A 15,884-nucleotide genomic window follows, 5' to 3' on the forward strand; every position below is an offset into this window, starting at 1 on the left:
TATTAGGTACTATCAACTAAAGTGGAACTTATGTATATTCTAATAACCAATAATTCTATCTTTTTAATAAAAGACAAATATATATAAACTCATCAGACAATAAACAAGAAGTAATGGACTCATAATGGCATGCCCAATGTTTTTAGGATGTCAGCTGATAAGCCATAGAGAACCAGTCCATTCTTGAGTTACAGATTGTTGGAATAAAAACTTTAAGAATATTAATGTTGAGGGCGTCTGGGTGGCTCAGTCGTTAAGCATCTGTCTTCGGCTCAGGTCATGATCCCAGGGTCCTGGGATCGAGTCCCACATCGGGCTCCCTGCTCAGCGGGGGGCCTGCTTCTCCCTCTCCCACTCCCCCTGCTTGTGTTCCTGTTCTCGCTGTCTCTCTCTGTCATATAAATAAATAAAATCTTTAAAAAAAAAAAGAATATTAATGTTGAGATTCAAAAGAATGGCATAACTCCATATATAGTATCGATAGATATTGGACACCCTACCTTGTTAACAGTACAATATTACTCTTAAATTATTCCTTCACTTTGTTTTTCACTTACCCAGATCATTCATGATCATTCCTGTACTACGCTTATTTGACAGAAAAAGTTTTTAAAAAGATAATAATAGATAAGTGTTTTAGTATTATTACAATAACATACTAATGACCTACTCTTTTAAAAGCATATATATGGACATTTATTTGCAGATACAGAAAAAGAAAAGTGATCCATGTGAAACAAATATGTTTTTAAATACTCCTTACTTTATAATCTCTTATCTGTAAGCCAGTTTATCCTTCTCTATTCTTACCTGCCAGTAGGCCTCAAGAAAAGAGACAGAGTAAACATCATTTCAGAGAGAAGGACAATAAAGTTTGAAAGTTCTGTTATTCAAAAGAATGTAGGTGAGCTAGCTATCCATGAAGACCCCAGTGACAGCAGGAAAGAGAATAATATATTCAAATGTTGTGGTAAGTTTAGACATTCATGTCCTTATATTTTCCCTTTAGAAATGCTTATTTGGAGAGAGTAGATCTTGAGAATGTCAGGAGGGAGTGGCCGGTGACACAATTGTTAAGAAGTTTGAGAAAGCTTGGGATAAGACTGGCATGTGTCACATGATCAGACAGTGAGAACTCACACGGCACTGAGAGATGGGAGTAGTTAGAAAGATAAGCCTGAGGTATTCCTCAGCCCATCAGTAGCTTCAGAGGGTTCAGAAATTTCCTTTCTCTGAAAAAGGCATTCAGTGGACCAGCAGAGACCTGGGTTGGGATGAGAGTGGCATGTGTTTGGAACCACATACCATAAGTTGAATGTCTTCACAATGTTCATTGAGCCAAAGGGATCAGTTACACTTCAGTGGTCAGCAGTACAGGGAGCAGAATGGACCAGCCACTGTTCAGCAGAGACCAGAAATGATGCAGAGAAAATCATTAGGATTCACTGCTCTTGTTTCCTGACACCACTACAAGGACATGAAACATTATGCCCGGTACACAAAACCTATCTTAGGAAGGGCAGGTGGAGAGGAGAAATCTGAGCAGATTGATTCATCTAAAACAAATGAGTATACTTAAGGAAAAATAGTGTCAGTTTTTGGATTCAAATGAATACTGAATTGTTCTAAAGTTGGTGTGTGGGACCGTGGTTACTATTCCACTAAACAGGTTTATGATAAAGAAAGGATCAAAAAACAAAGAAACAAAAGAAGACAAATAAAATCCCACAAACTATGGTTTGTTTTTTTTAACATTTTTTATGCATTAGCAAAATTACCACTTATTACACATAATTTGACTTACTGTGGAAGAAATAATGAAATCCAGCACTTAGCCTCTGAAGTCTGCACCATTCTTATTTACCAAGACAAATAATCCCCAATGCAATTGGCACCTATAAAGATAGACACTTGGCATAGGTGATAAGTAGTAATTTTCAAAGAGAAAATTTGAACATTTCACTCAGTTCTATAATGTCCAAAAACACATCCAAATGCCTGGTTTTATTATAAGATTAACTATGTCACTTTCCCTTAAAACTGGCTCTTCTACTTCCCAATTCCAAATCCCAAATGATAATATTTATTAAGAAGACTAGAAAGAGCTTGAAGGGCTTTTTGTTTTTGTTTTGTACTATGTACAATGTACTAAACTTCAAAGGATTTATTAAAGCTTTTATCCTAATCCAACTTGGAACTTGCTTTACATTACCAATATCTAATTTTTGTCACCATCTTATTTTATATCAGAGTGATGATGGGGAAGAAAAGCCAAAGAATCTACGTTAATCCCAAGTGCAATGATGGCCCAACAGCTTACAAACACAGTTTAATATGATAGTGTAGCTGAAAGAGGGATTTTAAGCGCCATTTTTCCAGATGTCATTTGCAAAATATTAGTAACAGAAATGGTCAACAAGGATTTCCCGTTATGGTACCTTGTTTTATAGCTGGAGTATTGTTTTCTCTCTCTGTTAATTCTAAAAGTTTATATCAGGATGACCTCTGAACCATTTCCAGGAACTACAAATCCCATTATTTTATGACTAAAGGAAAACCTTACAAAGATTCAAAGACTATTTTTATTGGTTTTGTTTGTTTCTCTGGCAACGTTAAGAGAATCTTCATTCTGGAGATCACAGATTTTAACAAAATATTTTTTCAAGCTGTTATAATGAAAATGTCAGAAACTAAAAGCTCCCTGAACCCTTAGGTTACATATAATATATGTATATGTAAGCTGAGAGTCTAGGATTGAAAACAAAAATGTGACTCACATATCAAGTATAAGTGTGCTTTTTAAAAAAATTATATAAAACTTTCTGTACTGCTAATGTTACTTTAATTGGAGGGTAGGGTGGGTGATATGTAAGCATCATTTTTTATCTGCTGTTATTAAACTCCATTAAAGAATTATTATCTTTGTTGATAAAGGATGGTAGTTTATTTTAGTAAAGAACTTCTTTTCTTAAAGGATATAGTTAAATTTTTAAAATGCAGCACTCCTAATTTGAAGCTATATTTCCTAATACTTCTTTCTTAATTAAAGTTTTAATCCCAAAAATATCTACTGCAAGTAAGATGTCTTTTTACGGGAAAATTGAAAGAAATAATAAAGTCACGAAAGAAGTTATATACCTCAATTTCATATATGCTCTCTTTCTCCCTCCACTATGGGGATTTCTAAGTTCCTTTGTTTAAGGAAAATGAAATACAAGTAGATATATTTGTTTACTCTATAACTTTTCTCCCTCCCATTTCCTCTCCTCCCTTCCCATTTCAAGCAAGTAGCCAATTTTTAGCATTTTTCTCCTTGCAAGGTAAAAAACAAAACAAACAAAAAATTTACTTGAAGCTAAGCCTTCTGAAAGTGTCAACCATAAAAATAAAAGAGCCATTTATTTTATTAGTGAAATGAGTTTATTGGTGCATAGCAGAAGAACTGCAATTCAGGACAAGCAAACTATGAAAAAACTAGAGACAAGTCTGAAGAGACAAAGGGAGGGTCAGCTTTTGTTAAGGTTTAGGAGGAAATTGGGGAGGATTGTTTTGAAAAAAAGTTCATTGGAGAAGAACAAGATTTCAAGGTTATGGGTATTTCTCATTGGCAGCAAGCGGTGGTTAGTGCATTGTTGCTAGGGCAGGGAGAGATCTTCTTTCTTTTTCTTAAAAGCAAAAGAAGAACTTCTTCCTTCTTCCTTCTGGTTATGTTATCAATGAGTGGGCTCCCGGACTCCATTTTAAATGAGGATTCCTTTACTCATTTTTTTTTCTTTTTTTAAAGATTTTATTTATTTATTTGACATGAGAGAGAGAGAGAGAGAGAGCACAAGCAGGGGGAGCAGCAGGGAGAGGGAGAAGCAGGCTCCCACTGAGCAGAGAGCCCGACAATGTGGGTCTCAATCCCAGGACTCTGAGCCAAAGGCAGACACTTAAACAACTGAGCCACCCAGGCGCCCCACCTTTCCTCATTTTCAAAAAAGCTTTATAACATTTTAAATTTATTGTAGACATTATCTTGACACAATAAGGCTGAGTGTACTGAGAGGAGGATAAAGATAAAAAGCAAATTATAGAGATTGACAGTGGTAGGTGAGAGAGGGAAGAAGAAATGGATGTAAATTAAGAGGAAGGGGAAACGAGAGAATGCCATCTCCCCTGCCAACAGGAAAAGCACCATGCCCAGAGTAGGCAAACTTTCTTCTCCCATTTACTCGTAGTGATGAAAGCCAAGAGAAGAGATTGGATGAGAGAGTGCAGAGAAGGGATCTAGAATGGGAATAAATGGCCAGGACATAAATTTGCATAACCAGCTCCAATTCTGAATTCCTGGGACTTATATTGTTCTCCACAGAGTGAATGCTTAATGAGATCTCACTGCCGGTGACACAAAAGGCAGGACAATATCACCTACCAGTTAGGTGAGAGCAGAACATCTGCTAATGACTTTTACTGGGAGGCTGCATAAGAAAATGCCAATATAGGGCACCTGGGTGGCTCAGTCGGTTAAGCGTCTCCTTCGGCTCAGGTCTTGATCTTAGGGTCCTGGGATCAAGGCCTGGGTTGGGCTCCCTGCTCCATGGGGAGCCTGCTTCTCCCTTTCCCTCTCCCTCTGCCTCTCTCTCTCTCTCATGAATAAATAAATAAAATCTTAAAAAAAATAACTTAAAAAATGCCAAAACAAATTCACATTTATTTCTCTAGGATTATGTGCTCCTAATGGTCAAGCATAAACTTGGAAAACCTTTAGGGGTTATTAAGAATTGCTATTGTTTGTTTGTTTGTTTTTGATATAATAACAGGACAGTGGTTGATTGTGATCCAAATGGTCAGGTAAATTCGCTCATTTTTCTGTGGTATTAGACCTATAATGCCCAACTTCTTTTAAGCCTTGAGGTAGTAGATTAATACTAATGTGCATGACTATTATATTCAGTGTTAGATAGAATCTATCTTTGGAAACTTTGCAAAATATGTCTTGTTGGCTCTTTTTATACACTGTTATATTTTTAACAGCGTAGGTTAAAAGAGATTTGAAGAAGTTTGATGCACTGCTACCAAATAGTTTTATTCTGCCTAATTTTAATTTTTAAACGTGTGATAACTTGAGAAGAAAATATATATGGTATAATAATACATTATTACAAACACTAATTTTATCAAACCCATATTATTTTAGTATATATAAAAAGCAGTTATTGGGACAGGCAGAAGCTGAGGTTTTCACATTGCTATTTTAATTTTGTTTGCACAGGTTTTTTGGCACTATTTAAATGGATTTATGTAGGGATTATATATTGCATCAGTACATGGAGTGGAATATGCAGATGAATTACTATTTCTATACAAAAGCTTACAATTTATTTGATATATACAAGCTTAGAGATATTTACACTTAAAAATTACCATTTAAAACATGCAGATTTTGAGGATATTGAAGTTATGCTTTACATTAATCTATTATAACTACCTTATAGAAGCTTTTTGTGACTTTACAGAGTATGCAGAATCTGTATTTCATAAGTCAACTATTGATTTATGGAAGCATCAAAGAGAAACTTGCAAAAGCTCTGATAGAAAAATAAAAGAAATGCGAACCGACTCCCAAAGTACCTTCATAAAAATACATTTTATTCATTGTACATTCTGCTTTATTAAAAAGGATGTGAAAGTTTCTGCCTTAAGTAAATCATAAAAATTACATCCCTTGCCACACAAATCAAGTGAATAGGTACCCTATCCACCTACTTCCTCACTCAAACACCAAGAGTCAGTCATTTTCTTCTAAGGCATATTTATTACAGGACGGCTATATTCTTTGTGGCTAATCTGTGCTCTGTTGGTAATTTTGCCCTGTCCAATACAGATAACGTTAGAGCTTGGTTGATAGTTGAAAGCCATCTGGTGGAGAGAGGAGATGACCATGCAAATGGAGCCAGGCTGCCTTAAACAGATCAATATTGACAAAGCTGGGTCCTCATATTCTGCAGTTGATGCTGCTATTGCTGAAGATGGGTGCCGTGAGATTTCCCAGCTCCTGGTAGAAAGGCTTCCAGTGTCCTAGGCAAAAAGTACCTAATGCATTTCCCTCGAACCATGGTCAAGAAGAGAATGCCAGAATGTAACAAGTTTATTGGGTCATGCTTTCAGTTTTATTCCCAATCTAGTCAGGAACATGCCTGGATATTTTAGATGACAGGTTCCTTTAGAGCAGGGCACTACTGACATTTTGAGCTAGATAATTCTCTGCTGTGGGGGGCTCTCCAGTGCATTGTATGATGTTTAGCAGTATTCCTGACCTCACCCAGCAAATGCCAGTACTACCTCTCCTCCCAGTTTTGACAGCTAAAATGCCTCCAGACATTCCCAAACATCCCCTGGGGGTTTATGGGTAGCGGACAAAATTGTCCTGGGCTGAGAACCACTACTTTCGAGTAGGGAATATGGTATGAATATTTTTACATGAACTCAAATCATCTTCCCAATAGCATCACTTAAGAAATCCATGAAGCTTACATGTATTGAGAATCCATTATGTGCCAGAAAGTTAATTAAGTGCCTCCACGTATATCAATGTATTTATTCTTCCTAACATGTAAGGTAGGGATTGCCTTAGGGGAATGGAGGGAATGGAGATACAGAAAAGTTAATTGACTTCCTGGGATTCAAAAATTAAAGGTTATTACACCAAGCAATAGCAGCTTTATACCTGTGTTAGGTACAATCATCCTCACGAGGATCTAGTAGCATCAGACTGGCTTTGAATCTACTAACACAGTGTTAGACGCTTGCGGATTAGTGTTGGTCCTCTAGAACTTAGCCTAGTCAGGGGTTCCACATTTGGAAGAGATCCTAAGCAGCATAGCATTTATTTGATTCTAAAGAACATTTGAGTTAAGCCTAAGATCATAGGAATTACCTAGATTATAGAAAACAACATTTGATTCTCATGTTCTTATAAATTATAAAACAACTCCATGTGGCACAGCCATTGTAATCATCCTATTCTAGAACTTTTACCTCTCTAAGTTTACCCAGCTCCACAGCCAAGCACCACTGAAAGGAAAATTGCTTTGCTATGGGAGTTAGAATGGAGACTGGTAATGGGTGCGTTCCTCTTGATGTTGTCTGTCAGTTTCTGCCTTTTTTTTTTTTTATTCTTATGTTAATCCCCATACATTACATCATTAGTCCTAGATGAAGTGTTCCATGATTCATTGTTTGTGCACAACACCCAGTGCTCCATGCAGAACGTGCCCCCCCCAATACCCACCACCAGGCTAACCCATCCTCCCACCCCCCTCCCCTCTAGAACCCTCAGTTTGTTTTTCAGAGTCCATCGTCTCTCATGGTTCGTCTACCCCTCCGATTTCCCCCGCTTCATTCTTCCCCTCCCGCTACCTTCTTCTTCTTCTTCTTTTTTTTTTTCCTTAACATATATTGCATTATTTGTTTCAGAGGTACAGATCTGAGATTCAACAGTCTTGCACAATTCACAGCGCTTACCAGAGCACCTACCCTCCCCAGTGTCTATCACCCAGTCACCCCATCCCTCCCACCCCACCTTTACCTTAGTTACTCCACCATTGCATCTGCAATAGCTTCCTGACAGGGTACATGGACCTCAACTTTAGAAACTTGGCATGAATAAGAATATTCAATCTTGCTCTTCCTTTTAAAATTTTAAAAGTATGTCACAAGTTTACTTGTCATTTCTTATTTTTAAAAAAGAAACTTAAAATAGCCACAGAAGGATCTTATTTTAATATAATGAAGATAATTAAAAAAAAAAAAAAACCTGTACTTAGTTAAGGAACCCTAAAAAAATATTTCAATAAAAAGAAATTTAGAAATATACCTGGAGTTATTGTTACTGTTAAATATGTTTTAGGAATTTTATGAAAAGAGTATGACAGCCAAGAGAGAAAAGGTTATCAATAACCTATGAAAAATTCTCACATTTTTAAGGGAAAAAAAAAGGCAACTCAATATGGCAGAATAATTCATAGAAAAACTGATCAAATGGCCAAATACACATGGAAACATGCTCAAATACAATATTAAGGGAATGCAAACTAAATCAACATAAATGTTTTTCATTGATTAAGGGCAAAAATGATAAAGTGTGAAAATGTGGGGGAAGTAGGTTTTTATTCATTGTTGATGAAAATGTAAAATTTACAGCCTTTTTGGAACATAATTTGACAATTAAAATGAAAATATAGGGCGCCTGGGTGGCTCAGTTGGTTAAGCGACTGCCTTCGGCTCAGGTCATGATCCTGGATCCCTGGATCGAGTCCTGCATCGGGCTCCCTGCTCGGCAGGGAGTCTGCTTCTCCCTCTGACCCTCCCCCCTCTCATGAGCTTACTCTCTCTCATTCTCTCTCTCTCAAATAAATAAATAAAATCTTTAAAGAATAAATAAATAAAAATAAATAAAATGAAAATATATACATTTAGCTGCAATTAATAGAAAATCTAATGTGCCAGTGATGGAAAAAAATAGATGTCTCTGTCTCACATAAACCAAGCCTCGATATACATAATGCGATGAGGACACTCCACGGTCATCAGGTTCTTGTCTGCCTCCGCCATCCTTAGCCCCCAGCTTACATCTCATGACTCAGGATGAATATTTGAGTTCCAGCCACCACACTTCCCACTTTCCTCATGTCTAAATTCGAGTTTTCTAGGAATGCCTCTGATTGGGGAACCTAAACTACATTCAGAACTCCAAAAATATAGGAGTCTTGGAAGCAAAATGTGTAGATTGCTAGCCCATGCAGTACAGGAGACAAACAAAAAAATTAGAATATCTAATAAATGTGCCAATCAAGCACCTGTAATTTTGTATTATGTGTTTCACATCAAGATCCCTTTAATTTCTTGGCACTCCACAGGCTTCAAAGTTTCTTCCCAGTCATCAGTGCATTTGCTGATCACCACAAGATAATAATGATTATAGGTCGGGTGTCTGATTCTCAGTTGTTTTCATACTTAGCAGTACTCTGTAGAAATACTTCTAAGGCATCTGTGCGGCTTTAATTATTACATTTCAATGATTACTTTTCCAGTATTACCTGATGTAAATATACCCCAAGTTATTTAACAGTCTCTCATGAATGGACATTTATTGAGTTGAGGTGCCATTTGCCAATGCGGACTATGGCCCAGCCAGCCCTGTCCCGAAGCAGGCAGCACCCTCTTCATCATAGGGGCCATAACTGTCTTAACTGCACAGGTCTGTGGGATCATTTAAGAAATGTTTCTGGATGCTTAGCCTGAAGTCTGTTTTCTCAGCTAGCCTAATCATTCTTCACGTCATTCCATACTCTGTAATAAATCCCTTTCTGCTTAAATCAGCAAGAGTAGATTTTGTTCTTGAAAAATAAACCCTGTCTAATTGTACATTTGCTTTTTGAATCTGAGAAGATTGGAAAATATGTTTGTGCTCCTATTATAGTTCTTAAAAATATGAAATATGCCAGTACTCATACATCTTTAAGATGTATAACTTTGCTAAAATGACTGAATCAGATCATGGCATGGCAGATTAAAAACTATGCGACGAGAATATAATGTCTATAAAACTACGATGCTTTGGGGTGCCTGGGTGGCTCAGTGGTTAAGTGTCTAACTTCGGCTCAGGTCCTGGTCCCAGGGTCCTGGGATCGAGCCCCGCATCGGGCTCCCTGCTCCACGGGAAGCCTGCTTCTCCCTCTCCCACTCCCCCTGCTTGTGTTCCCTCTCTTGCTGTGTCTCTCTCTGTCAAATAAATAAATAAAATCTTAAAAAAAAAAAAAAAACTACGATGCTTTGTTATCTGCTGGACTAATTTCCTAGTCTCCCTCCTTTTTTCTTACCTTTAGCAATAAAAAGACGATTGTTGGATTTTATCCCTTCCTCCATTCCACTTTATTAGTCAAGTACCTATTCATTAAAATCTTCTTAATTCTAGCACAATCTTTGTATCTAGGGAGAAAGTACACAGATCCAGAATGCTGCCGGACTTATGTTCCATTCCCCAACCCCAACCATGTGGCCCATTGCAGCCTTATCACAGGAATAATAAAGCATATTATTCACATTTATAAGTATATAATAATGAGTGACTGAAAAAAAAATGGCTTTCTATCAATATAGATATTCAGTCAACTGAAGGCCAGACTTTCTGGAACTAGCTGTTCAGTCAAAGTTGGAAAAATGTGTTTTGATAGCACAATTTGTCATCAACTGAAGGATTGTTAATGTATAAACCCAACAGTTTTGTAACTGATGAAGAGGATGAGGATGACATTGGAAAAATCATGCCTTCATCTAGAGAAGCATAGTCCACAGCACCTACCCTCTTTGAATTGTCACCTTCCTGTAATTTTCTGCCATGTGTCTAATCATTTACACCATGAGGGGAAGGGATAAGGAAAAAAGGTGGGACTGGGAAGACGAAAAGGAGTTAACCTGTATGCCAGTGACTGCTGGACAAGTCTGTGCTCTCTTACAAGTACCGGATTCAAAATCATTGCCAGTGAAGGTCATTCACCTTACCTAGAATAAAACACAATAGCAGTATAATTTCCTTAATCTCTTGTGTGACTTTCTTTCCATGTATTACGTTTCCATCCCTCATTTCTTTTGTCTCATTTCATGTCTTCCATTATAGTGGCTTTAATATGCTTACTCCCCAGTCTCTTACTGGCCTTGCTTCAAATCATTTACTGTAGGTAATTAGCTGTAGTGTGTCTGAGCCTCTGTTATCTCTGCCTGCTCTGTTCACAGCAGCCTCTCATGAGTTCCCTTCTTCATTTAGAATGTAAAAGAGTCAGAATAGAATCAATGTCTGCTGAGAACTGTGTGGTTTAGTTTGTTCATAATTTCAAGCAACTAATTGCTCTGCTTCGTTTTCTTGATTAAAAAACACAAGTCCAGTGGCAGGAACATTGTTTAATTAAAAAATACTGACTGAAGTCAATCTAACATTAAAGAGAGGAAGGCGTTGCCATGTAACTGAATCAAATACAAAACCAAACATGAAGCCACCACAGGAATGAATATGTAGTATAAAATATTCTTAGACTTCAGGGTAGATGTAACCCAGATCACTGATTTTGCTTCTGTCAATACGCAAGAAAATAATAGTAGTAATACTACTATTACTACTACTACTACTAATAAATACAGCATTTTTTTTTTCATCAGTCCATTAGGAAAAGAGATACAACATTTTGCCATAAAATTTTAAAAAGTTGTGGTGCAAAAGAAATCACGTGAAAATTCTGACATGTTTGTGTACTGATTCGGTCAGAAAAAAAAAAAAAGCAGGCATTGGAAAAAGTGATTAGAAAATCCTGAGAACATTCACTGGCATTCACAGGTGTCGAATGGAGCACACTGAGACGTGGAGACTGCATCCAAAACAAAAAAGTATAAAGGAAATCATCACAATGGGATTTCACTTGAAGCAGGAAAATGTTCCAGGAGACAGTACCCATCCATTTTGTCTCTTCAAACTGAAAGAAAAGTGGAGGGAGCATAATCACCATGGCTCTGGCCAGATCATCATTCAAAGCAATAAATTCTGAGCATGGAAACTACAAGAGTCTGTAAGGGAGCAGAGGTTTCCCCTGCTGAGAGCCCCAAATCACTTATCCTTCACCCACCATTCCAAAGAAAGCCTTCTTACTTTTCCATCTCCTGGATAGGGGCGTGGCATCAGCTTCTAGGGAGAGACCATCCATTTGGTAGACTGAACAATCAGAACTTAGGGTTTCTAAGCTAAGTTGCAGAAGTCCCACACCATGGGACTAAAATATGTTTTAGATTTGGTGGCTAGAACTCTGGAGATTCTCTTTAACACAAGCTCAAAAGAGTGATTCAAACTCCAGTTCCTCCATTAATGGCTGTACACTCTCTGTTGAATTCTCTCCACCCTATGCCCACACCTGACAAATCAGGAAAGTAAACATAAAATAATGCCTTCAAACTCCAACTCATAATAGAGGATGAACAAATCACATATAAGAAGCCACTCACCCCATATGAAATCCTACCATGGCCTCCCATGACACTTAGAATTAAATCCAACTCATTATTCCTGGCTGTTATGGACTCAATTGTGATTCTCCGAAGTTTATATGTTGAAGCCCTAATGCCCAATGGTTTAGAATGTGGTTATATTTGGAGATAAAGCCTTTAAAGGAGTAATTAAGGTTAAATGACATCATCAGGGTAGGGCCCTAATATAATATGACAAGTCTCCTTATAAGCAGAAACACCTGGGGTGTGTGTACACAGAAAAAATGCCATCTACAAGCTGAGGAGAGAGGCTTCAGGAGAATCTAAACCTGCCAACACCTTGATCCTGGATTTCTAGCCTCCAGAACCTTCTAGCCTCCTAAATTTCTGTTGTTTAAGCCATCCAGTATATGGTATTTTTTTATGGCAGCCCTAGCAGATTCATACACTGGTGCATAAAAACGTGCACAACCTGCACCTAATTTCCCAGCCCCTTTTATTCATTGTGGCCCAGTTCTCTTTCTGTCTTTTCCCCTCCCCTAAAACATTCCAATCACCCCCTTGACCTAGCACAAAGCCCTTGCCTTTCTTCTCAAGATTGCCATGTGGGCAGCCATTCTTGTCATTCTGATCCATGTTCAAATGACACATAATAGAAAAAGTCCTTCTCTGGTTACCCAATATATCCCCCATCATATGCACCTAGAACACAGCCAGCACTTGATCAATATTTATTGAAGGACTGGAAGAGATGGCAAGGGAGTCAAATTATAAAATGAATAAATCCCCACCAAATGATTCTGGTCCCCAAGCATGAGAAAGATGGAAAGCAGTGGTATAACATCTTTGCCACCATTATATTAGTGTAAGGAAGGAGGGGAAGGAGCAGATGAGGGAGGAAAGAAACTTGAAAAAAAAACGGCAAAAAAACTGGGCTTAGAAGAAGCCAATGAAAACACCAAAAAAAAAAAAAAAAAATCCCGAGTCCCTCTCCTTAGCAAAGCATTTAATATGAACCTAAACTTAATGAAATATGAGCAAAAAGATGTTAAACCAACAGAATGAGATGAAAAGAGAAATGCAGATCTAAGAAAACAAATGAGTGTCCAACAACACAACAGACACAACACATAAGTTAGAAACAACAAGCACTAGAAATGATAGAGCCTAAAAATCAGATTGCTGATGGGGAATAAAGGGTTGAGATAGCTACTGTGTGCTCAGGTAAACCGACCAATGAGCGGGTAGGTGAGAGTGCGTATAAGAGATAGTAGAATGCAAGACACCCTGTTTTTATGATCTCTGCATTCCTGTTTCATTATGTAAAAAATGTTTTCTGTAGAAATCTTGTGCTCTTATTAGTACCTTTCCGTGGCTTCCCCAAGTAGGGCGTGCGGTGTGTCTGCTCGGTGAAAGTCTAACAACGTTGCCTCCCCTTGCTACGTGTGTATCAGATGCTGTGTTCAGGGCTGCTGCTCTTTCTGAGCGTCAGCGCGTTTGGAACGGGTGCGCTTCTCCAGGCAGAGACCCAAGTAACTGCTTGGTGGACCCCCATTGGTAACCAGTTCGGGGTCCCGGTCTAAGCCTTATCCACCTGCCACAAGGGAAAAAGAAAAGCCTTGTCCATTTCTTAACTAATTCAGAGTATAGAAGTATCTGTCTTAGCAGTGTGCTTCTTTGTTCATTTGTGGTTCATGTGGGATTCAAACTTTCCCTTATGAGTCATGTTTCTGTCATTCTCCGCTTGAGGTCAGGGTTGCATGACAATATATATTGATCAAAGTTTCATATACAAACAATTCAAGTTGTTTATCCAGCCCTCAGAGGAAGAGTACCTAGCAAGGGGTCTCTGATTCCATGATACGTGTCAAGTTAGTTATTTCCCTTTAACTGACACAAGAATCTAATTTCCTAAAGTCACTTTAAAGCAAAGACATTTACAGAAACCTGCATTTTAAGTATTGGTTTCTAAGATACTAAAATCTTCGTTATGTATTTTGTTATACTTGCATTAGCTTATTATAGTATTGAGCTAATTAGTTGTTGTTTTTTTTTTAAGATTTTATTTATTTGAGAGAGACAGAGAGAGTGAGAGAGAGCACAAGCAGGGGGAGGCAAAGGGAGAAGGAGAAGCAGGTTCCCCACTGAGCAAGCAGCCCAGTGCTGGGCTCCATCCCAGGACCCTGAGATCACGACCTGAGCCAAAGGCAGATGCTTAATCGACTGAGCCATCCAGGCACCCCTGAACTAATTACTTTTATTCCTAAGCCCAAAACCATATGTAAATGATGCACATTGATAAAGTTTATTATGACTCATCACTATCATTACTATGATTTTTTCTGACAAATTTTTAAATATTCTTAGGAAATCATTCCAATTGCTGAATTTCTTGAGGTGAGGCAATATGAAAAAATTAATTTCTTTTCAGATTCCAATAGGTAGATCAACACCTAGGCTACTGAAATTTATAGTGTGTAATTACATAATTACATATATAAAAGTATACACATATTTATAAAATATGTATATGTATACATATACATATTTTATAAAAAATATGTAACTCACAAATACGTATGTATATCATCTACATATATATGCATATAGTATATTTATGCAAATATAATTTTCATAATCTCCACACATATCTACATTGGTTATAAAGATATTTGAAGTTAATGAATAAATTTCATTTGATATATATTTACTTATATAGAAATATTTGTTGCCTTTATATAGGAAAAGGAATGCTGTTTTATCATATAATTCTTATATATCATGTTTATTACATTCTCTTATATTGTAGTATATATTTTCCTCTGGTTCTTTTAAGGGTAATAGTAACACGTTACCTACCAAGAAGGTTTGGTAATTTGAAGAGCATTTGTTACAGAGCTCTTAAATTAAATTAAGAAAAGATCTTTCAGTTGTAATGAAGGTATAATAAAATTCTAATGAGTTCTCTTTTACTACTTAACTGTATTGAAAGAAATGGCATCTGAGTAAAACTGATATGCACTTTAATCTACATTTAAAGGCAAAGTCATTATTGAGATTGAATCAATGATTTAGATAATAAATGTTGTACACCACGGTGTATCGAATAAGAATAACATTTATGAAGTGCCTATTATATGGACTGTGCTAAGTAAGAGTAAGAAATAGCAGGGCGCCTGGGTGGCTCAGTCGTTGAGCATCTGCCTTCGGCTCAGGTCATGATCTCAGGGTCCTGGGATCGAGCCCCGCATCGGGCTCCTCGCTCCGCGGGAAGCCTGCTTCTCCCTCTCACACTCCCCTTGCTTGTGTTCCCTCTCTCGCTGTCTCTCTCTCTGTCAAATAAAAAAAAAAAAAAAAAAAATCTTAAAAAAAAAAAAAGAAATCGCTACTGCCTTCAAAGAGTTTAAAATGTGATTGAGGAAAACAACAACATAAAAATTTAAATAACATTTTACAGCTATCACAAAAGTGATGTCATTAAGAAGCACATGAGTAACTGCCACATGGGTTATTCAACAATAATTGCACATAGGGTATGAAGGAAAGAGTGATCACATTGATAGGTGTGGTCCAGGGCTGCTTTATGGGCAGGACAGGGCATGGAGGAAAAAGTAGGCATTGCGTAGCTCCACTACGGGGGTTCAAGAAGGCCATCCATAAATACATGCACTCTGTTCTTCCCCACAGTTAACATCATAAAGACAAGTGATCTTTGTATTGCTTTTGGAACTGACTTTATAAAATCCACAAAGCAGGTAGAAAAGCATTGAATTCCATCTCCATCATAGAAAGGATAATAGATTACTTGCGAGTAATTACAATTAGCATTATAAGTTATTGCCAAATGTCCCATTCTCCTGCAAAGGTACCAA

The sequence above is a fragment of the Mirounga angustirostris genome, unplaced genomic scaffold (assembly GCF_029215605.1).
Source record: "Mirounga angustirostris isolate CCGP_5_RB_7025 unplaced genomic scaffold, mMirAng1.0.hap1 SCAF_7, whole genome shotgun sequence".
In the NCBI taxonomy this organism is placed as follows: Eukaryota; Metazoa; Chordata; class Mammalia; order Carnivora; family Phocidae; genus Mirounga; species Mirounga angustirostris.